At 48.1% G+C, this 24,044-nt stretch overlaps 1 protein-coding gene across 1 annotated transcript in view; it reads right to left on the bottom strand.

Annotated features, from left to right (window-relative positions):
* The window catches only part of GLI2 (GLI family zinc finger 2), a 256,360-nt gene extending 248,697 nt beyond the window's left edge, over positions 1-7,663 (bottom strand). The window contains exon 1 of the mRNA XM_030801294.1: positions 7,578-7,663. The gene's annotated coding sequence lies outside the window, so the exon portion shown is untranslated. The remainder of the gene's footprint in view (positions 1-7,577) is intronic.
* Positions 7,664-24,044: the final 16,381 nt, after the last annotated feature.

The following is a 24,044-nucleotide window of genomic DNA, read 5'->3' as shown; positions in this document are numbered from 1 at the left end:
CCTACCCTACCCACTGTCTTCACTCTTAGAGATGGCTGTCCAGCGGGCAGGGTGTGCTAGCTCTGAGGGTTTTGAAGCTGGGAGGACCTGAGAGATGACATCTACCAAGCCCCACCCCCCTCCCAGAGATAGGCAAAGCAACTTGAACAGGGTCATCCTGCTATTGAGTGACTGGGTCTCCCTGTCCCTGGGGATAACTCCAAGGGGTTCGGGCTAATTATCTTTATAGTGCAGCCATCCATCACTCCTGTGCATTTCCTCAGCTTCTTCCAGAGGAAAACAGCCGGGAAGGATGGTATATATAAGAAAGTCTTCCTAACAGTTATCTGGGTAGTCCTCTGGCCCAACTTTCTACACCAGGGTCACCTTCATAGGCAGGTATTTAATGACTGGCTCTTAAGATGATTTCTTTTTTTATTATTTTTTTTTTGTAGAGACAGCATATCGCTATGTTGCCCAGGCTGGCCTCGAACTCCTGGCCTCCAGCAATCCTCCCATCTCAGCCTCCCAAAACCCTGGAAGTACAGTGTTAAGATGATCTTAACTAGCAAAGGACAAAGGACAATGAAGCAGGAAGGGGAGGGGGGAGGTGGCACATCAGAGCCCTTTACCCTTCTCTACCTGGCAGTTACAGTTATTCTTCAAGATGAATTCAAATGGGAAGCCTTCCTTGGTCCCCAAAGCAGAGAGAGTTCAGTCCCACTGGATATGGTACATTGATGGTCACGATGGAATACGTAAATGCATTTGTGTCCTCCCCCAGACAAAACTTGGTAAGCCTTCTTTCCCCTGCTCCTTAGGCCACTTGGTATGGTGAGCTGCAGATTCCCAGAGAATCAACAAATTAAGAGCTCTTTTCTGGTCATCAAGGGCTGCTGCACTGCAAATATTTGCATACTAATCTCCCCATCTCAGGTTTAAAAATATGGACTTGCTTTTTTTAACTCCAACATAATGAATGAGTTTAAATATTAGAAGTTGAAATTATTAAGTAAATCATTTCACCTGCACAGCTTCTATTTGCATAACACTAATTCATGGTGGCAGCTAAAACAAATTCATCACATTCTATATATATAGAAGCTGATTTATGTAGGAATTGAAAAGAAATCATGAGCTCAAAATTATGTTGATATGATGTACGCGCTCAGTGGAGAAAGATTTTTCTCTTTCCCTCTTTCCTTTTTTTTTTTAAAAAAAGTCATCCTAACAACTGAATTATGGTGAGACGGAAAAGGATTTGAGGAGAGAAAGGACTGGCACCTCGGAAAATGAATAATGCTACGGCCTCACGTGTGTGGCGGGCTCTCGGCGTGCGTACACACACACTCCAGTTATTAATGTCAAGTATGCCAAAGATACGCTGGAAAATCATTACCATTCATCGCCACTAACCGCCATTAAATTTCAATCAATTCAACTTAGCACAAGTGTACTTGAGCGGCCCTTACAGTTCCTTGTAAATGTGGCTCAAAAGTCTGGCTGACTTACTGCATTGTCCAGCACACAAAGAAGCATTGCTAAGCGTCTGCTGAAGGGGCTATCTTGGACCCAGGGATGCTCTTTTAACATCAGGCATTCAAAGATCTTTTTTCTGAGCGCTTAGAGGTTTCGAATCCCTACAGGTCAAGACGAATGGAAGAGAGGACCACCCTTCCTTTCCCGTCGCCCGGAGTGGACAAGGGCAGAAGGCGGCCTTAGTGATTACTGTCTGCAGATGCCTTACAGAAAAAGTTTCAGACGCCATCAAAAGTTTGGTCACGGGGCCTCTCTCTCTCCCGGCTCCCGTGGAGTGCTCTCATTCACTTCGCCAGCTGTAAAGGCAACTGGAAGCTCCTCCTGGGGAAGCGGGCAAGAGGGCAGGCCAATGGGAAACCGGGTCGAGGAAGACCCGGGGCGCCCCTCGGAACCCGCGCCCTTCCCGGGTGGGAGCCGCTCGCGCGCTCCGGGCGCGGCTGTGGGGACCTGGCCCGCTGGCTTTCTTCCCGACTCGCCACGAGCAGAGTCCGGTCTCCCGCCACTCGCCGGCGGCGGCCGGTGTGCGGCCGCGACAATGTGGCCATTGTTCGGGAGCTGCAAACCAGGCCGGCGCGCAGGTGGGAGGGCCGCAGCCGCGGGCCCGGGGCGCTCGGGGCACGGAATGTTCTCCGGCCGCGGCACGGTCGGCGCCGCCCGGACACGCGGCCTCGCCCGCCAGCGCTCCGCGGGGTGGAAAAGCCGGCGCGGAGGGAGGGGAAGGTCCAGACGGCGGGGGCGGGGAGGGGCGGAGCGAACGGGAGGGAAAGATGGGAAAAGATGAGAAAAGATAGAAAAGAGAGGGAGAGAGAAGGCGGAGGAAACGGAGGAGGGGGAAACGGAGGGAAAGAGAAGAAAGGAGACGGGGAGAGAGAACGGAGAGGGAGAGAAAGGAGAGACCCAGAGAGAAGACGGGGTGGGGGCAGGACAGAAGAGAGAGAAGGCGGAAGGAGAAAGAAAGGACGGATAGCTGAAGGGAGAGGAAGAGAGCCAAAGGAGGGGGACAGGCGGACATGTATACAATAGAGGTGCACCACAAGCTGCCCAGGAAACCTCTGGGAAGAGCAAGAGTTCACCCTGTTTCCTAGAGGGAATGGCTCCAAACCCAGCCGAGTCAGCAAAGCGTAATCACATCAGGGGCTTTGCTTAATTACAGGTTTGAGCTGGGTCTGGAGGAAGGGAGATACTTAACTGTGTCCCAGGGAAGGCCCAGCACTCAAATGCTTTGTAAGTCTGGGAAATACAAACAACACCCCCCCGCCCCACCTCCCCCAAGCCCACTGAACCAGGACCCAGGAGGACATGGCGGGTGAGGGCTGCGGCGTGGTTGCATACAGGCTCAACCGGCACAGCCATCGCGGACAAGCTTTCAGAGTTCACTTGGGACAGGAGTGCAGGGCTGCGCCCGTGCTGCTCAGCCTGGAGGCCACAGGCCTGTAGAGTCCCCGCCTCAGCCCGCAGCCGGGCCACTCTCCCTCCTCCCTCTAGCTGCCTGCAGGAGGCCTGGGGCCCTCGGCTGCCCAAAGAGGAGAATCAATCCCAATCCCGTGCTAATGAATAAAAAGTCCCCATTATTTCACTGCTGTTTTTGGTTCATTAAATTTTCCACAGATTTGTAGAGAAGAAAACATAATCAATAAACCTTGACAAAAGTGAACGTGTGAAAAAGGCCAGAGAATGGAAAAGCGAGATAAAAGTGATATCCGATCACAGATTTCAGAGGCAGATGACGAGCTCGGGGCTGCAGAAGAATCTCAATGGACCATCACCCTTTTGCGGCTTTCCTTCCCTTTGCTGAACTCTTCATTCAAGACAATGGCAAACGCACTAAAACTTTTTTTCTTATGCTAATAGCTGAAACCCGGCACTCACAGTTAAAACACACTTCCCAGCAACCTGTTTTTTTTTAAAACAACACACATGTGCAAGCACACACACAAAACATTATTCAATTTAAACTCAAATCCCCAAAACAGTTTAATAAGTACTCTCTGGTCACATCTTAAATGAGTTACTTTCCCCCATGTGTATGTTTTTTAAGAAACCAGAAACAACACAAACAGGATTATTGAGAATTACTGTGCTGATGAAAGAATTGGGGGAAAAGTAAGATATTAAATGCGCAGAAAGTATACTGTTATCTGTGCATTTTCCCAGGTTTTAAATACACTTTCGTGGGTTAAGGATGCTTTTGTCATCCTCTAAACCTAAAAATAATAATCAATGATTTATTTTTTTTAATTCTTGATATTCCACAGCAAACCCTCAAATTAATTTTAGAGAAAATGATTAATGTTGAATCCGGTGTTGTGTGTTTATTTGAAAACCAGAAAAGTGTTGAAGGTGCCACTCTTTTTCAAAGGACACTCTCAAACATCAATGTCGGATGACCCTTTCTCAAATCTGTTAAACAAGCCTGAGGAAACAATTAGAGAGCAGTTTTTCCTCCCCGATTTCTTTAGAAGTACAGGAGCAATTTCAGGAGCAATTGAAATCACTGTACATCCTGGTTGTTGGTACAATCACCTATTCTGCCTCTGAATTTTCTGGAATCTGAGAACACTGTTTCTCTCTTTGGCATTCTTCACGTGTTTCACTTGTCCATGCCGCTGACACTTGGTGAAAAGAAGAAAGGGGGGAAGTGCTCCCCCGGGTTCCTTTTCAAAGGGCCCTGGCCCAGCGGGAACAGCTGCAGCTGTCCACAGCGAGGTCCACCTGGCCTGGCTGCCCCTTGTCCACTAGGAAACAGGCTCTGGCCCAGGTAGACCCCTTTCTCCTCCCCACAGCCTCCAAGAAGCAAGGCTGGTTTGCTCCACCTCCCTGCCGCAAGCGCCATGCAGATGAAAGGAAGCTGGGCTAAACACACTTTCCCCAGGAAAAGGCCAGCTGCCCTACCCAGAGAGTACACAAGGATGTAGGACTCCGATTCTAGGCTTTAACAAGCCAGCTGGGTGTGAGGGGGTCACACAGGCTTTCAAAGTGCACATGACAACCTCCTACTCCCATTTAAAGGGAACTGCTGGCATCTGTGGAGTGAAGTTTTCCCCTGAAGTACCCCCGGGGCGGGGGTGGGGGACGATGGAAGAAGGGTGTTTATTAGGCAAATATCCAATTTTGTCTGCCTGCCTGCTGAATCCCTGGTTTGCTAATCCAGCCCCAGGGGCTGCACTGTGTACAGGGCACTTGTGGGAGTACAAAAAGCGTGAAGTATTTGTGTATTTTTCAGTCTGCAGTGCAAACAAGCCAGCTACAGTACACAGTCCCCAAGACCCCTGTAGCCAGGCAATGAGCCGCTGACCAGAAGCCCTGCGGCCCCCTCTTCTGACCAAGCAAGTCAAAGGATTGACTCTCCATTCGGTGCTCTCTCCGCCAGTGGACCAGAGCATCCCTGGGAGAGTGAAGTGGCACTCCACTCCAAGGCTGCCTGGCCACAAGGGCCTCGCTAACTCCACACAAGCTTCAATGAAGCCACGAGACAACAGTTCCCTTCAAGGCCGGAGCAGAATGAGATTGGGAGCAGCCCGGAAGTCTCTGCTGAAGGAATCTGAACCCTCTGCAAATTCAGTCAAATCAATTCCCACAGAGGATAAAACCATCTCTAGCAGTCTTACCTTCTTCCTCGGTGGCTTGGGAGGCTCTTTCTACTATCATTCTAATTCTTTCTACCTATAATTCTAATTCTCTCCAAGAGGCTTTGCAAATAGACTGTTCTGACCACAGTCTCTCACTCAGATGCTAGCCCAGCTGAAGGCTGGTTCACCTGAGGGATACCTTCTGGGCAGCTGGGGCTCTTTCAAATGCAGGATCTTCCCTTTATTAGCTTAAATCCCCTAAAATCACGAAACAATTTCATGAAACTGGCATATTTCTCGAAGCAGAGGAGAAAATAAAACCACCCTAAATCTTACCGAATATAATTAACTTTAAAACTCATCAGACAAGCGACAACTTTCCATATGGCTGGGCTTGAGTGGAATTCGAATCCCAGGAAAAAATATCTCCACAATTTCCTGTAACCCTCAAGAAAGAAGCAGCAAGTCTAGGAAAACAAAAGCAAGAACGATGAAGAAAGAGGCACAAGAAGCATAGTCAAAAAGAAGAGAAGGCCCCTGATGGATCTGGATTCCACATTCTAGAATGACTGCCCCAGAACAGACCAGAAGCTGGGAAAAGCCTAAATAAAGAGCCTCCAAACTCAAAGCGGCCAGGCATAGCCAGGGTGTCCCCCCTCCCTGCGGAGTCTGGCCCAGGTAGCCACACCGTGAGCTTCCCTCTAAACAAGCAACTGCAAAGCCGTTCCCAGGCCCCAGGGAGGGCCTGCCCCCAGACACAGGGAAACCCAGCCAAGGGAACTCCCAGCAAGGTAAGGAAATGGGCGGAGAGAAAGCTGGCAGGTGAGATGGCTGGAACAAACTGGTCTCATCAGGGAGGCCTGTGACAAACCCGCCTATTCCTCCGCTTTCCCCGCTGTATATTTTGGATTTCACAGTTTATTTACTTTACTTTTTGGCACCGAGCCCCCTGAGCATGCCAATACAATATTTGTTTAAACACTATTTTATGCCGCTTGCGAGGGAAACGTTTACTTTCAAATTCTCCTACATCCCCCAGAGCCTCGTCTGCAAACAGCCTATGAGCGTTTTACAACTGCTCCCTTTATCTGAAGCTGTCGGGATTAAACCTTCACACGCCCGGCAAGGGCGGCGGAGAGGGGGCCCGGGACACCGCTGCGGCCACCGAGCTGCAAAGCCCGTGCCAGAGGTCGCGCACCGAGCGGGATGCCCGGGCTGGGGGACAGAGGGGCGCCTACAAGACTCCCAGGGCGCGGGACCAGACAGTAGGGACAGGTCTACTTTTCCAGCTGGGATCAACTCTAGGAGCCACAGAACAATTACACAAAAGAGAAGGTAGTGGAGAGAGGCACCCTGCGGGGGGGCTCGAGGTCCCCGAGAGCCTCAGCGACCGATCACCCAGGGTGAGGCGCACGGGCTCCATCCCCAGCTCCCCGCGCGGTAAAAGTCGGGTTTCCTAGGAAATGACAGCAGTTACCGCCGGGCTGAAAAGGCGCCGAGCTGGGTGGACTCCCAGCTCCCCGGCGCGGCGGGCGCGCTCACACTCACACACGCAAGCACACGCTCCCTCCCAGCTCCCCGCCCCCGCCCGGTCCGGGGAAAAGACTCCCCTCTCTAAACCCTTAATAGGATTGGCGCCCAACTCTCTCCGCGCCTCTCCCCATCCATCACATACAGATCAAGTTGCAGTAGTGGATTTTTCAAATTCCTCAGCAAATATACTTGTTGAGAGATTGTCGGGGGTGGGGGGAGACGATGAGTAGGGGGTAGGGATGAAAGTGAGGTGGTCGGGGGGAACCGGAGGACCCGGCAAAGGATTACGTGCGGATCCCTTTGGGAAGTCAAGCGGATCTCAGGGCTGAGGGCAGGAGAGGAGGAGGAGAGAGGCAAAGAGGGGGGGCCGAGGAGGAGAGCCCAGCAGAGGGGGAGGGGGCGGCCGGGCCCGGCGAGGGGGAGGAAGGAGTGAGGAAGGAAGAAAGAAAGGCAGGGCTCCGGGACGCGCAGCGCGGAGAAGTGGAGTTTGAAGTTCTCAAGTGGCTGGCTGCAGCCCCTCCGCGCTCAGTACGCCCGCAGACACGCTCCCATGCCCACCTACGGCAGCTTCGGAGCATCCCAGCCTCCGAGCCCACCCTCCACCCCCTGAAAAAACAGCCCCCCGCCGGCGCGCGAAGGCCGGCCCGCTGTGCACCCCGAGAAGAGTGGTGCTCTCCCCCAGGTAGGGAGAGGGTGCAACATCGACCTCGGGCCACGAGCTCCAAGCCCCAAGACTCTCCTTACGTCCCCGCCCTGCTTGTCCAGAGCCCCAAGCGGGGTCGCGCCTACTAGCCTCTAGTCCCCCGAAGCCCAGTGCCCGGATCCCAAGGCCTAGGGGCCGGTACCCGGCCGAGGGACCCCCCGAGACGGCGCAGCATCCCAGTCGGCCCGCGCTTGGCCGAGGTGGGAGGCGCTTCGCCACGAAAAGCAAGCAAAAGAAGGCCAATGCAACTTTACCGAGGGAGACAAAAGTTTGCCTTTAGCACGCAGGTGGCCTCTCGGGCGCCGGGCGGTGGCTGTGGGCCCCCATCCCACCTTGGCTGGCGCGGCGACCCTCGGCTGGCTGCCTTGTGCCAGGGCTCCGACCAGCCGGGGCGGGGCGGGCCAGGCAAGAGAGGGGACCGAGAGGCGGGCGGGCGCCGCGCAGCTCCTACCGCTGGCGAGCAGGCGGCTTCCCGAGGCTCTGGCGCGCCGCGCGGCCGGCGCTCTTTCCTCCGGCTCCTCCTGCGGCTCCTGGCCTTCCTCCGCGTCCGCAGTCGCCGCCGCCGCCCGCTCCTCCTCGAAGTCTCATTGATGGGAGTTTGAAAAAAAGTCCGCGGAGCCGTGCTGCCTCGGCTGGCGAGCGCCGGCACTCCTGCAATCCATCAGCGCCGCCGGACGGCGCAGCGCCCCCGCGCGCACGGTGCGGGCACACCCGGGCCCCAAGAACCCGCCAGCCAGCCCGCCCGCTCCCTGCCGGGGGACGCAGAGGGACCCGAACGCCGCCGGGGCAGGGGGAGGGGAAAGGGGGAGCACAGGGACTCTCCCTACCCAGCACCAAGGAAAGAAAACGCACCTACAAGGAAAGTTCGAGAAAGGAACCAGAGGACGCGCCAATCTCCGACACTTTTTTTAGACGACGAGGTGGGGGTTGGGGGTGTCGCTAACTCAAGTCAGATGAGCTCCGGAGCTGAGGCGCAAGGGCTGCTCTGTTTTCAATCTCTGAAATCCCCCCGCCCTCCCCACCTCCCACTTCCCTCCACGGGGAGATGCCTGGGTCGCTGTTCCCAGGGCGCCCGCTTCTCTGGGCGCTGGCGCGGAAGCCGGGGACGCCAAAGAAGAGACGCGGGGGCTGGGTCCACGCGGACCCTCTTCCCGCGGGCAGCGAGCGCAGGTGCCGGGGGTCCTGAGGCGTCCCCCGCCGCCGCTAGCACTCGTCGCCATCTGAGCACACGCTGGCGAGAAGCGAAGCAGCCTTCTAGGTTTGGTGCATGTGGCTTGCAGGGTGGGTTTTTGTTGTGTTATGTGTTTTAGAGACTCCACTCGAGCCGCTGAAGCCAGATGGAAGTAATCAGAACCCAACAACAACAGAAAAAGAAGGAAGAAAAAACTCCTCATTGAATTTTCTAGCCAAAGTGTATATGGGGCTGTGTGTGAAAGAACTTGCTTAAGCAAACTCAGTGAGGAGCCCTGGGCCCTCAAGCCACACCACAGCCCGGAACTGGGCCGCCAGGCTTGGAGGAGCATTGGGGGCAGCTGGCTAAAGTGTCCTCCCCACACCCCCGGGCCTGCCACCCTCTCCAGGGCCCCGGGGCCTCGCCCGAAGAGGGTCTTGGGGGGGGAATTTCTGTTTTTTTTCTTCCTAATGTTCGTAGAACACTCTACCAAGTGCCAGGTGATGTTATATTTTCTTTGTATTATGGGACTTTCACGGCTCTGTAAGGAAGGTTCTCTTCTCGTCTTTTTGCAGGTGGGAAGCCTGAGGCTTTAAAAAGTTAAGTAACTTGTCTAAGGTCAGAGCACTCTGCCGTCCTCCCAGAGCTTCGGATGGTTGTACTGTAAGTTCAGTTAAATTTGCCCTGTTGGACCGGGCGCGGTGACTCACGCTTGTAATCCCAGCACTTTGGGAGGCCGAGGCAGGGGGATCACCTGAGGTCAGGAGTTCAAGACCAGCCTGGCCAACATGGTGAAACCCCGTCTCTACTAAAAATACAAAAACTTAGCCAGGCATAGTGGCGCGTGCCTGTAATCCCGGCTACTTGGGAGACTGAGGCAGGAGAATCTCTCAAACCCGGGAGGTGGAGGTTGCAGTGAGCCATGATGGTGCCACTGCACTACAGCCTGGGTGATGGAGCGAGACTCTGTCTCAAAAAAATAAGTTAATTAAATTAAAATTTTTAAAAATTGCTCTGTTTGTTGAGGTGGGTGGAAGCATCTCTCCCTTCAGCCCCTATTCCTAAAATTGCATTGTATTTGAAATTCAAGGGACCCAATGCTACCCTCCCTGAGGGGACGTGACCTACACAGGCCCATTTCACTGGTGCAACCCTTTTTGTGGGTGGCTCTCTCCATATACCTTTTATCCTCTGCTAACTTTTTTCTTTTACTTTTTAATCAAAGAGGATGCATTAGAACTTCATTCCTTAAGATCCTCCTTCCTCCTCCTCACATTCACTTATATGATGGAGCAACAATTTCTTCTTGACCTAGAGAAAAAAATATGCAGAAAAATATTAGAACAATTTGATGCTAATTTTGTTTTGGGGAAAAAAGTCGGCAGCATTTTTAAAAAGCGAAACTTGCAGAAGCCAATGATTTAAAGAGAAGTTTGAAAGGGGCTTTTTCTTTAAATATGATCAGATTCACCATTCCTCTGTGCTATTTGTTTAAATTCCTGCTGAGCTTTCAGAACACAGACTCTAAGGAGACAGAAAAAGTAAACTCTCCCTCCCCTCCTTGGCCATATTTTAATGACCCTATTCATATCTGCCCCATGACATGTAGGGAATCATTTCTCGTTGCTGGAATATTAGCCACGTTGGCTGATTACTTCATTACGAGCTTGTCTCTGTTGATTTCCTTGTGTTGTAAAGTTTGTGAAGAAGTTTAAACAAATCAACGTTTTAGGATATTTCCTTCTTCTCTGTTTTTCTTCTCAGACCAGCTCAACTCCTGCTGGACTCCAGGCACTCACATAACCTTTCCCGGCTTATTTTGGCAAGAAGATGGCTGTTGAGATGAAGACAGAATGTTTTTTGGCTGGAGGAGAACTCTGTAGACACCGTGCCTGAATCTCTAGATAGCCAGAAGTTTGGGCGCTGAAAAAAGCAGCAGAAGGTTTGGAGTGGAGGCAAACTGGTGTGGCCAGGGAAACCTTCGACTGAGCGCTGGGACACCAGGTCCTAGTCCCAGATCTAGCACTACGTGTATGACCTTCGGCCAGTCTGGTTCATTCAATCAGTACCAGGCACTGTGCTAAGTGGCTCAACACCACAGTGAGCAACACCTACAAGATTTTTCCCCTTGGGGAGCTTATGTTTCATTAATAACCACAAACAAACATATAATCACAAACTGGGTAAACGAAAATCCATCGCGCTGTGGGAGCCGGTGATTGGAGACCTGAGCAAGCTGAGAGGTGAGCTTGAGCGGGGGAGTGGTACAGAGAAGGAGAAGGCTTTCCTGGGGAAATGAGGTTGCACTGATAAGAAGGAAAGAGGAATGAGGGAGGGTGGACTAGGAGAAGGGGAAGTGGAGTGTTCCAGTTCTTCCTTCTCCCTTTCTGCGAAATGGGCCTGAATGACAAGAAAAACCAGGCCCAAAAAGAAGCAACTTGTTCATTATTTCCCAGTGTTCTAGTGACAAGTCATAGAACAAATCACCCGCAAACTCAATGGAAGGAAACAATCATTTCTTATGTTCGCGGCTTCTGCACATCAGGATTTTGAACGAGGTATAACAGGGACAGTTTGTCTCTGCTCCACCGTGTCAGTCCTCCACTGGAAAGCTTCAGGGCTGGGGCTGGGATCCTCTGAAGACTCTGGCTCCGCTGCCTGGCGGTCTGTGCTGACTGTTGGCTGGTGGGGGCCCTCAGTTCCTTTCCATGTACCTCTCCATGTGGTCTCTTTACTCAGGCTAGTTGGGGTCACTCATAGCATGGTAGTAACTAATACGCAGGGTGAGCTTAACAAGAACCAGCCAGGGAGAAGGCCTTTGGTCTTCTATGAAACCTCGGCAGGCACACCATATCACTTCAGCTGCACTCCATTCATCAGGGCAGACACAGAGATCTGCCTAGGTTAAGGGGAGGGAAAATAGACTCCATCTCTCTTTTTTTTTTTTTATTTGAGACAGAGTCTTGCTCTGTTGCCCAGGCTGGAGTGCAGTGACGCCATCTCTGCTCACTGCAACCTCTGCCACCAGAGTTCAAAGGATTCTCCTGCCTCAGCCTCCCGAGTAGCTGAGATTACAGGCGCGCACCACTACACCTGGCTAATTTTTGTATTTTTTAGTAGAGATGGGGTTTTACTATGTTGGCCAGGCTAGTCTCGAGCTCCTGACCTCAAGTGATCCACCTGCCTCGGCCTCCCAAAGTGCTGGTATTACAGGCATGAGCCACCACACCGGGCCAGACTCCACCTCTTGAGGGGGAGTGGCACGATTCTGAAAAAGCACCTGGTAGCACAAAGTTGCTGTGGCTGTTTTTGGAACACAGTCTGCTACACATGGCTAACTGGAGACCCGTGGAAGACTAGATAGGCTCTGAGATAGGGGTACTGCTTCATGGTTTGGCTACAAAGCCCGTGTCTTCATCCACTCAGGCTGCTATAACAAAACACCCTAGACTGGGTAATTTATAAATGACAGAAATTTACTACTCACAGTTCTGGAGTCTGGAAAGTCCAAGATCAAGGCGCCAGCAGATTCAGTGTCTGGTGAGGGAGTGCCCTCCTTCATAGATAACACCTTCTTGCTGAGTCCTCACGTGGCAGAAGGGGTGAACAAGCACCTTCTTTTGTGAGGATACTAATCCCATACATGAAGGCTCTGCCCTCATGAGCTAATCACCTCCTAAAGGCCCCACCTCTTAATACCATTGCATTGGGGATTGTTTCAATGTATGAATTCCCTGGACATGCCCCCATGTCCATGGGGACGTGAACATTCAGACTATGGCAGCCTCATAGCAAGCACTAGAAAGAATCAAGAGACCCAATCCCTACCCTTAAGGAGCCTACACACTCAAGAGATACATAGATTTGGCCGTGATTAAAGGACGCAAAATGGTGTACTAAGTGAGGAATGGGCTGGGTGGCCAGTTCCCACCTGGATAGGGTGGACTAAACAGCCACTCAGTAGCCAGAGAGGAGTGGCAGGGAGGGTGTCCATACAGCAAATACGGACCAGTCCCCAGCGTGGATCCTGTCCATCTGCTGTCCTTTCAGGGCTCCTGAGATGGCCCTCAGCCTCACCCTCCACTCCACCTCCCACAGATGCTGCAGAGTCTGGAGCCACTAGTCTCAGGCTATGTCTGTTATCACAATGCAAGTACATCTGAGAGGGGCAATCCAGAACCTTTCGGGTGATACTACTTACCACTGTGAGGAAATTTACCAGACATTTTCCAAAGAGTGGGCTTCTAAAGGAGTAAGAAAAATGAGGATGCTACCTGTGGGGGCACTACTACAGGGACAGTTACACAAAGGGAGGATGCCAGGCGGGCCAAACACCAACAAGCATTTCTCGTTTGCAACCTGAATTTTCAACCGTCTCACAGACAACTTTGTGGAATAAAGCAATGTGGGTTGTACAAACTTGGAAGATATTAGAGACCCCCCCCCACCGCCCCCCGCCTGCCCCGCCAACCACAGAAGCAACTGGCAAAACCTCTTTCCTCTTCAGGATTGCCCTAGAGGACACAGCTGGGAGAGAGTCAAGTGCAGATGTGCCAGAACTCTTTGGCTAATGAATTCATGCACACATCCATGCATTCATTCATTCACTTAATCATCTGTGTTGAGCTCCTACTATGTGCTTTGCACTTTAGAAATAAAAATATCAGCCGGGCGCGGCGGCTCACGCCTGTAATCCCAGCACTTTGGGAGGCCTGAGGTGGGTGGATCATGAGGTCAGGAGTTCGAGACCAGCCTGGCCAACATGGTGAAACCCCGTCTCTACTAAAAATACAAAAATTAGCTGGGTGTGGTGGCGCGTGCCTGTAATCCCAGCTACTCAGGAGGCTGAGGCAGGAGAACTGCTTGAACCAGGACCCGGGAGGCAGAAGTTGCGGTGAGCCGAGATCACACCATTGCACTCCAGCCTGGGCAACAAGAGTGAAACTCTGTCTCAAAAAAATAAATAAATAAATAAATAAATAAATAAATAAATAAATAGATCAATGAGCTACGGTCCTTGCCTGTCCTCTACCCTGTAGTCCCCTGGCTGGGTAATACTCTCACAGGCCCCTCTGTCAGCCCAGAATGAAGGGCCATGAGGGTAGATTATAAGTGGGAGGGACTAGGGAAGTGGGCCAGAGGACACTGCTACAGGCGTCCTAGGGAGGGGAGGCAGCAAAATCAGCAGGGCTCAGAGATCCAGTTCCCAAGAACTGTTCTCAAGATACAATGGGTTTCTTAACAAAATTGAAAAAGATAGCATCCTCTCACAGCCACTAATGATTCTAAGAAATATCAACAGTCCTCACTACCACATGATAATGACAGATACTATTTCAAGATAATTTAAAAAGGAATAATTCAAAACATCTAATGAAAACATGATGGAATAGTTATAAGGTACTAGACTGGCCTCCACATGGATCTAAGGATAGCCACTCCCTGCCCATTTGCGGTGTATCAAATTGCATGTAAGTGAGTCACCTCTCTTAGGAGAGAGCAATGAAGAGGCAGCGTGGGAGATGACTGGTTTCTAATACTCCCACTTGGGTTCCATCCTCTCCACTCGTCTCCAACAGAAGAAACATAATGTGGAAGTCACCTGAAGACTTCATTAAAGTGCATGTAAATCCGAACCTCCCCCAAATGCATATAGATCATTTTTCTCCTTCACCACCTCCTCTGTTACTCATTATTTTATCAGCATTTCAACTTGTCTTTAAATGTTCAGTGTCAGAGGTTTGCTTTGTGTCTGTGTTACTTGGTGAGCTTTGTTCTGCCAGTAATCAACTGGGGAGAGGCAAGTTCTCACTGTCTTTTGAGTAAGTGGAAGGAGAGAGAGAGCTGGAAGAGTCCCAGATAGCAAAGTAGAGGCGGAAAATTGGTTCACAAAGGCAGAAGTTGGTCCGCAGCTAAGGCTAGCCCACATCAGTGTGTTGGATAGCAAGTTTTCTCCCTAAAAATTAATGTATAAATCAAAGGTTTTTATACTAATAAGTAAAACCAATTGAAGATAAAACAGAAGATCCCAATTATGATAGCAAAGGAAATGAAAGTGTAAACTAACTACACTCGTTAAAAAGAAGTCCAAAACCTATATGAGAAAAACGTTAACACATTACTGAAACACATAAAAGTAGACTCGAACAACTGTAAAGAAATACATTCTTATTTAGGCAGATTCAGCATCATAAAGGAGTTAGTTCTCCCTAGATTAGTATATAAGTGATTGCAATCCAAAAAATAAAAATACCATCTTTTCTTGGAGGGGAGGAGTAGGCTAGATAACTTAATTGTAAAGTTCATTGGGATGAAGAAAAAAGGAAGAATATCCAGGAAAAATCCTCAAAAGAGAAGCAACTTGGAGGGAGGGGAGAGCCCTTCAGCCCTACCAGACCTTAAAACATGTTATAAAGCCTCCATAGTTAGAACAACTTGGTAATGATGAATGAATAAAAAAACCAATGAAATGGAACACAAAATTCAAAAACAGACCTAATTGTGTATGGAAATTTCCATTTTGATGAAGGCAGCGTCCTGAATGAGTGAGTGAAAGATGTGCTTTTTAGTAAGCTGTATTGGGATAACCAGATAACAAAATGGAAATGAAAACTTTGATGCACGCACACAACTTGCAACACACTGCACACCTGCATAAGTAAAACTTAGATCATGTTGTACGCCAGTATAAATTCCAGATGTAATCATTATTTAGATGGAAGAAAATTAAACTGTGCAAATACTAGAAGAAAGCATGAGTAAATTCTACTAGGACCTAGGAATGGGGAAAATTTTCCTAGCTATGACTCAAAATCTAGAAATAAAAAGAAAAATACTAATGTTAGATTACATTAAAAAAAATGTGAACTCCTTCATGGGAAATACTAAAAAAGTAAAAAGTCAAATGACAAACTAGTAAAAACTATATGTAACTTATTACAGAGAAAAGTTACTATAACTTATGTATTTAAAAAAACTTCTAAAAATACAGAAAAATGTAACAACGTTATACAAGATGTCAGTTCTCAGAAAAAGACCTACAAATGGCTCTTCTGTATGTGAAGAGATGCTCACTCTCTCATAAGAGGAATGCAAATTAAAGTTAGACCAAAATACTATTTCTCACATATTAAATGCAGAAAACCCCAGCCGGACGCGGTGGCTCATGCCTATAATCCCAGCACTTTGGGAGGCCAAGGGCAGACCATTTGAGGTCAGGAGTTCAAGACTGGTCTGGCCAACATGGTGAAACCCCATCTCTGCTAAAAATACAAAAATTAGCTGGGCGTGGTAATGGGTGCCTGTATTCCCAACTACTCAGGAAGCTGAGGCAGGAGAATTGCTTGAACCTAGGAGGCAGAGGTTGCGGTGAGCCAAGATCATACCATTGCACTCCAGCCTAGGCAACAAGAGCAAAACTCCATCTCAAAAAAGAAAGAAAGAAAGAAAAAGAAAACCCGAAAGCTTCACTAAGTACTCTGTTTGGTGAGGCTGTAGGGAAACAGGAATTCTCATACACTGCTCGTGGAAATGCAGTGTATGAGAACCCCATCAAGGGAAATTTGGAAAGTCTAGTAAAATCACTTATGCATTTACTCTTTTGACCTACTCATTTCTAGGTATCTATCTCAAACACAATACAAAAAGTCATACAGAGAAGACTATTAATAGCAGCCGTATTCATAATATCAAAAAACTAGAAACAACCCAAATATCTTCATGTGAGGATAGATTGAACTATAGGTGCTACATAGTTATAGTATAGTATGTCTTCACACTGGAATATTATACAGCTGTAAAAAGAAAAGAGAAAATATCTTTATATGTATTGTGAAAGAAGTAAGGTGGGGTAAAGTGTGTAGTACATTAGTGTTTTTTTAAAAAATGGGGACTTGCTCTGTGGCCCAGGCTGGAGTGCAGTGGTGCAGTCTTGGCTCACTGTAGCGTTGACCTCCTGGGCTTAAGCAGTCTTCCTACCTCAGCCTCCTGAGTAGCTAGGCCTATACGTATGTCACCATGCCTGGCTAATTTTTAAATTTTTTGTAGAGATGAGGCCTCTCTTTGTTACCCAGGCTGGTCTCAAATTCCTGGCCTCAAGCAATCCTCCTACCTTGCCCTCCTAAGGTACTGGGATTACAGGTATGAGCCACTGTGCCTGGCCATATACTACTGTTTATACACACAGGATTTGTTTATATTCTTAAGTAGATAAACCATAGAATGTTTTAAAATTATCTGTGGGGGCAGTGAGGGAATAAAATGGAAGGAACAGAAATGGAACCTAGACTTCTTTGAATATATCTTGAGTTTTTAGACTTGACTTCAGAACCGTGAAAAGAATTTACATGATTATAATATTAAAATTTTATTTTTTGTAGTATAAAGGCAATATATTATTTTTATTTTATAAAAGTAATATAATTAGTTTTTAAAACGTAATCCCCAAAAGTGAAAGTAAAATGAAACAAATGAGCATAAATATGTGTCTAGTTAGTAGATACAAAGGGACAAAGATTCTATGTGACTATCAAACGTAGTAATTTGACTGCTCATTCCTGTGGATATGCTTTTAGGACAAAAAGAACTTGTTATGGGGAAAACAAACTGTTTTCAGTAATTATATTGCTGGTAGAGTGTTGATATTGTTCTCAGATAATGAATATATAGTATGAAATCATGCAAATTAGTAATTATGTTAGTATGATGGAGAATTAGAATTGTTCAGCATGGGAGAAAGGAGATAGAGAAGTAAAATTAATAAAGCTAAACTCTATGGATCTAAATTTGAATTGGAAACATCATTATGAACTCATAAGTATTTTATCTTTTTTAAAAATTATGTTTCTTAGCCCTGTCCACTGAAAAGTCTTAAAAACAATGATCAACCCAATAGCAATGAGCACCCTGAGAGTCTAGATTTGGTTTCTAAATACCATTTCCCACTATAAAGAACCAGAACTCCTTGGAGAAATGATAGATTCTAGGTTTGGGAAGAAAATGCCCAAGAGGAGCCTGCTGTGTACCCATGTCTGTGTCCCCCACAAGATTTATATGTTGAAGCCCTAACCCACAATGTGACAGTATTTGGTAATGGAGCTTTTGAGAGGTAATTGGGTTTAGATGAGGGATTCATGATGGGATTAGTGCCCTTACTAGAAAACCAAGAGATTTTCTCTCTCCCTGTCTCTCCCTGCTCCCTCTCTCCATCTCTCTCCATGCATAAGCACTGAAGAAAGGCCATGTGTGCACACAGCAAGAAGGCAGCTGTGTACAAGCCAGGGAGGGGACCTCAGCAGGAACCACATCTGCTAGTACCTGGATCTTGCACTTCCCAGCCTCTAGAATGGTGAGAAATAAATTTCTGTTGTTTAAGCCACCATCCTGTGGTTTTTTGTTACGGCAGCCGGAGGTGACTAAGACAAAACCTGATATTGTCATACCAGAAAGGAAGGCAGCTGTCAAAGACAACTAGAGTTGTGTCAGAGGACTCAGGGCCAATTAAAGAGGCTTCCCTGACCAAATATGGGACATGTGAGTTTGGCAACGGATTGTACACATCACATGTCTTTAGATCCATGCACATAGAAAGCCACTTGGAAAAAAGTTCATCTCTGATTTCCTTGGACCTGTGCTGTTCATTACCCACTAGCCATGCATGACTACTGAGCCCTTCAAATGTGGCTAGCCCAACTGAAGAACCACATTTATAATTTTAGATGTAAAAGAAAATCTTTTAAGTGTGTTTGGAACTACCTGGGTATGTGACTTTACATTTTCCACTATAAATTTTGTGAAATCTAAATGCAAGTCAACTATTTCTGATGAACATTTAAGATCTGAATTGAGTGTAAAATACACACTGGATTTTGAAGGTTGAATACAAAAAAAAAGATGGAAAATTGCATTTGTTTAGTGTTGACTACATGTTAGAATGATAGTACTTTGGAAATACTGGGTTAACAATATATCATTAAAATTAATTTCAGCTGTTTTTCATTTTTTCATAAGGCAACTAGAAAATTTTAAATTACATATGTGGCTGGCATTATATTTCTGTTGCATAATGTTGTCTTAGAGGATGCTATCATGATTTGATAAGTAAGAAATAAAGTGGAAAAATCAAATGTTTGTCTTGATTTTCCTATACTAACTGTACCTCAGAGTAACCAAATAGTTGATAAAGGTAAGTTTCTTCTTTTAGAAGTAGAAAAGATGGTGAAGGGCCTTTCAGAGAGAGGCAGCACCAGTTCAAAGGTGTGGGAACAGGGGAATCACAGTGTGCTAAATGAGGAGGGAATGACAGGATCAGACATTTTGCAACTCCTAATGGCTTGATGGATCTGGGCTGCCAGTACCCGCCAAACAGGGACCTGTGAATCTCCTGATGGAAGGAGATGGCACACCTATGAAGTATTCTTGTTGAAAAAAAAGCAAACTTGTTTCTGGTCATCGTATGGAGCCTTTTAATCTAACTGAAGTTTAGTAGAAGTTTAGGGGATAGAAGAACGTGTTAAACACGACCACAGAGACACAGTACAGTCTCCTCAATAAATAAATTTCAAAGGCAAAAAAAGCAATTGGAGGCAAAGCTAAAAATTTAGAGATTTAAAAGACATAACAACCAATTGCATTGATGAATCTCATTTAAACTAAATGAACTGAAGAAAAAAAAAGTATATGGCAATAGGGCAATCTGTACCCTGACTGGAGGGTTGTCGACAGTAAGGAATTATTGTTGATTCTTTAGATGTTGCCATTGCTATGGTGTGGATATCTGACCCTCCAACTCTCATGTTGAAACTCGATCCCTATGGAAAAACAGTCAGTGGAAAAATTAAAAACAGAAAGAAAGAGAGAAAGAGAGAAAGAGAAAGGAAAAGAAAAGAAAAAAGTTTGTTCCTCAGTGTTGGAGGTGAGGCCTAGTGTGAGGTGTTTAGGTCATGGGGGCAGAACCCTTGTGCATGGCTTGGAGCCCTCCTGGAGGTAATGACTGTGTTCTCTATTAGTTCCCAAGAGCCTGGCACCTTCCCCATCTCTTGCTTGCTCTGTCACCATGGGATCTCTGTCCAAGCTGGCTCATGTTCCCTTCCACCATAAATGGAAGCAGCTTGAGGCCCTTACCAGATGCAGATGCTGGTGCCATGCTTCTTGTACAGCCTGCAGAACCATGAGCCAAATGAATTTCTTTTCCTTATAAATTACCCAGCCTCAGGTTTTCTTCTAGAGCAACATAAAAACAAAGACAGTCATGTATTTGGGTGTTTTTTTTAAGAGTCCTTATCTTTTAGCCATACATATTGAACTATTTATGAGTGAAATTATATAATGTCTGGGATTGGCTTCCAGATGAATTTGGATGGAGTGAGTGGCGGAGATACAGATAAAATAAGATCAGCCATGAGTTGATAGTTGATTCAGAGTGATGGGTTCATGCAGTTTATTGTGCCTGACCTGTTTGAAATTTTCCATAGTAAGATTTTTTTAATTCAAAAAAAATAAATAAATAAATAATGAAAATGGGTGAGTCAGATTTTAAAAAAGGAGTTCTGGAATAAACACCCCACTGGTTTCCCTGGCCGCAGGATCATCTTCCCCCACCCTGGCGACCTAAATATCCACCTGAAAGTGTTACTTCCCCTCTCTAAATTCTTCAGAAGGCATGCAAGGGGCTTCAGGATGGGGTCCTGTGCTGCTGTCTCATGTAGCACACTGTGATTCCCCTGTCCCCACACCTTTGAACTGGTGCTGCCTCTCTCTGAAAGGCCCTTCACCATCTTTTCTACTGGAGAGCTCCTATGCAGCCTTCAAAGCCCTGCTCAATGTTTATCTCTTCTGGGATGCTTTCTCTGACTACTCCAAAGTGAGGCAGTCCCTCACTCTGTCTCTTTAGGGAGTTTGCAGGAGCTATGAAAATGTGTTGTTGACCTGTGGAAGTCCCACCCCTACCGTGCTGCCTTCACTTGCTCTCTGAAAGTAAGATCCTGTTAAGAGCTCTGCTCAGGTCTCTAGCTTAGAGGACAGTGCTTACCCCTCAGAAGGTTCTCCGTGCAAGCTGAGTGAGTAAACAGGTATTCCACTCTGATCAGCCGCTCAGTCCTGACTGCAGGGCACTGCAGCTTTCCACTTCCTTCGGTGCTTTGTTTAATACATCTAGCCCTGCTACATCTCGCCTGACTCCAGTCTAGAAACGTTCATTTCCTCACAGCCTGGCTGTTAGGAGTATTGGATTCACAGGCATGACCACAGTTTGAAATTCCAAAGACGGGGAACAGTATCTTTTTATAGCATGTTCAGAGGGACAGAGACAGTGCTGGGGCCAGTGGTTCCCAAGGGCAGGAACATTGTCTCGTTTATCTTTGTGGTGTCATTTCCTGGATGACCCCCAGTGGGTGCTCCCTGAGGAATGTTAAGCCAGACATTGAGGAAAGAGAGAATCACCCGATTCTGACGTCGCACCATTCTAAACAATACTAATGATCTTCAGCACCAAGGGGGCTGAACAAATAGGAGTAAGAGGAAAGTGGCCTCATCATGGCTGAGAAGGTCATCAGAGAATTGAGCCAAGATGAATAATATCTTTTCCTCACGTCCGGATAAATCACAGTCCAGAGGACCATGAAAACTTGTGGGCAGGGATGCAGAATTGCTCCCTACAACTCTCTAGGAAGTGCAAAGCCTGGGAGACGGGCTGGAAGATGGAATAAATGTCTGGGAGAAATGCTCTCTGCTTCTTCAAACGAGGCAAAGATGCAGACTGAGAACAGATAACCAGATTGCTTGACGGTAGATCCTGACACGAGTCCTGGATGGCGGATGGTGTATGAGCCCCTCCCAGAGCCCCTCCCCCGGGGGGCGGGCAGGAGCAGGAGAGACACGGTCGGTGGATTTGTGGCTGGAGATAGTCCAACAACTGTAGGTGGGTGAGGTCTGGGCAACGAATTGCTGCCCCGAGGAGCCAGGCAGGAGTGTCACCTGACTGCTCAGCCCTGCCCCGTTCTGCAGTTTTGCTAGTGACTTACATGAAGACAGAGCAAGACTGTTGATCATACGTGGGGATGACACAAAGCTGGAATTTAATTCTTGGGATGTAGAATCAAGATTTGAAAAGATAAAGACCCATCACCCTGGAAGAATGAGAAGAAACTGGCAAAATAAAATCTAAAATTCTGAGCGTCACACAACCCACTCTATAAGGAAAGAATGGAGAGCTCTGGCTCAACACCATGCTTGTGCAGGTAGCAGGTGGGGGGAGAAAAAACTGAGTGTCCTCAATTCAACCCAGAGTTTTAAACACTGTCACGAAAGCTGGTGGGCTGCACTTTAGAGCAGCGTCCCAAACCTGTTTTCGTGGGCCACCTCCATGACTGCAGACCACCTGTGCTCTTGGTAACCTTTGTTTACTCATTTATTTATTTATTTACTTTATTTGATTTTTGAGACGGAGTTTTGCTCTTGTCACCCAGGCTGGAGTGCAATGGCGCTATCTCGGCTCACTGCAACCTCTGCCTCCAGGGTCCAAGAGATTCTCCTGCCTCAACCTCCTGAGTAGCTGAAATTACAGGTGCCCACAGGCTAATTTTTATATTTTTAGTAGAAATGGGATTTCACCATGTTGGCCAGGCTGGTCTCGAACTCCTGACCTCAAGTGATCTGCCCGCCTCAGCCTCCCAAAGTGCTGGGACTACAGATGTGAGCCACCGAGCCCAGCCTCCTCGTAACCTTTAAGTCAACTCAGTTCCTTGTAAAGGAAACCCTAGGTAAGGCCAGAATGCTTGCCATAAATAGGAGACATGCAGACATCCAAGGGCCAAACTACTGCCTTTAAAGCATTTGTCTGTGGACACACCTACAGGTCGCCTCCCCTGCTACCTGTGGTTTGTGTGCTCTCTCTTGGGAAACAGAGGCCCGACCCAGGGGAGTGAGAGCCTGCTCCTCTCTGCCCATCAGACCAACCCCAGGGCCTTGTGTTCAGGGAGGGGCTGCATTCCAAGAGAAGGGTAACAAATTGGAAGTGCCCTGACACTGATTGGAAGAGAATGGCTCAGAACTCTGAGCCATGGCCAGCGGTGGAATGAACTGGAACAGAGAGACCGACAAGTGATCTTGAGCAGGCCACTTTGGTTACCAGCATCTGGTCACTTCACCCGCTCAAACCCGAGGCTCTTCATCAGAAAAACCAGAAGGAGAGGGACCCACCTTGTGCAGAGAGTCGGACAGGCCCTGCAGACCCCTGCCTGTCTCTCTTCACAGGGTGCATCCAGGCTCCACCTCTCCTCCTCTCGGTGCCTCTGATAGGGATGGATGGCATTGAGGTGCAAGCCCTGGGCTAGGCTCACCCGAGCTCTGATGCCAATTCATTGTGCACTCCGATGATGTGTCCCCACCCTCAGGACCTCGGTGTCCTCATCTGTAACACCACAAGTTGGGTGGGACAATTCACGGGCTGCTGGCTGTTTGAAGCCTGAATCTGGCCCACAGATGTGTTTTGGTTGGCCTGAATGACACTGAATAATTGTATTTTATTAAAAAAAAAAAACTTTCTTAGAAATAGAGTCTTGCTCTGTCACCCAGGTTGGCATGCAGGCATCATCACAGCTCACTACAGCCTCAAACTCCTGGACTCAAGCAATCCTCCCGCCTCTCTAGTAATTGGGACTACAGGCACACATCACCTTGCCTGGCTTCTATTTTTAATTTCTTGACAACATTCAAAAACCAGGAATAAACACATATACAGATTTCTTTATTCCCCTGAAAAACTCAAAAGCTGTGGTCACCCCAGGCCTGCGTCTCAGCATAGCACCGCCTAGCTGGCCCTGAAAAGTGCCCGCCCCTGTAGAAGGAGCCAGAGTGCCTACCTGCAAAGCCACTCAGCCAGTGCCTTGCCCAGCCCTCGCCTGGCATGGGGCTCCTCCTGGGACCAGCAGGACGCACTTGGAGAGTTGCCATGCACTGTACAGAGCCAGTCCTCCACGTGCCCTTTGGGACTGTCCCTTTCTGGCCCCAAGGACGTGGCCAGGCCTGGACTCTACTTCTCTCAGGCTCCCATTTCCAAAGTGCCAAAAGTGACTGAGGGGGCTTTTATGTAAATTTCAAGACATCAGAGGACACTGCTAAAGCATGTGAAAGAAATTTTCAACTTTTTGGATGAAAAACTATTTTCCTTGGACAGAGTCAGCAAATCTCATTGTTCTTGTTAACTGGTCCTACAGAACCTCCTCGCTGATGTGGCAGAGCTGGGTCTCTTGCCTTGGTCTGCGGTTTTTAAGCAGCTGAGACAACCTTCTATTCTTTCTGCGTCTTTGCATTTCACATGCCTCTTTGCCTAGTTCTGGAAAAGATGGATGCCTCCATGACCTGGGAGCCGCGTCTAGAGCCTGTCTCTGACATCCCACCAGGAGCCCTTTGTAATCAGGGTGTTCTTAACTCCATGGGGGCATGAACAGGACCCTGAGCTCCCTTCATACACCGTGTGGTCGTGTTGTTTCATTCACTCATGCGATGAGGTTTCTTGAGCCGCCCAGGTGCACCTTCCCTGGGCTGCTCACCA

Source organism: Nomascus leucogenys, chromosome 20, assembly GCF_006542625.1.
Source record: "Nomascus leucogenys isolate Asia chromosome 20, Asia_NLE_v1, whole genome shotgun sequence".
Lineage (NCBI taxonomy): Eukaryota > Metazoa > Chordata > Mammalia > Primates > Hylobatidae > Nomascus > Nomascus leucogenys.
This window is presented reverse-complemented; position numbering and strand designations above follow the sequence as displayed.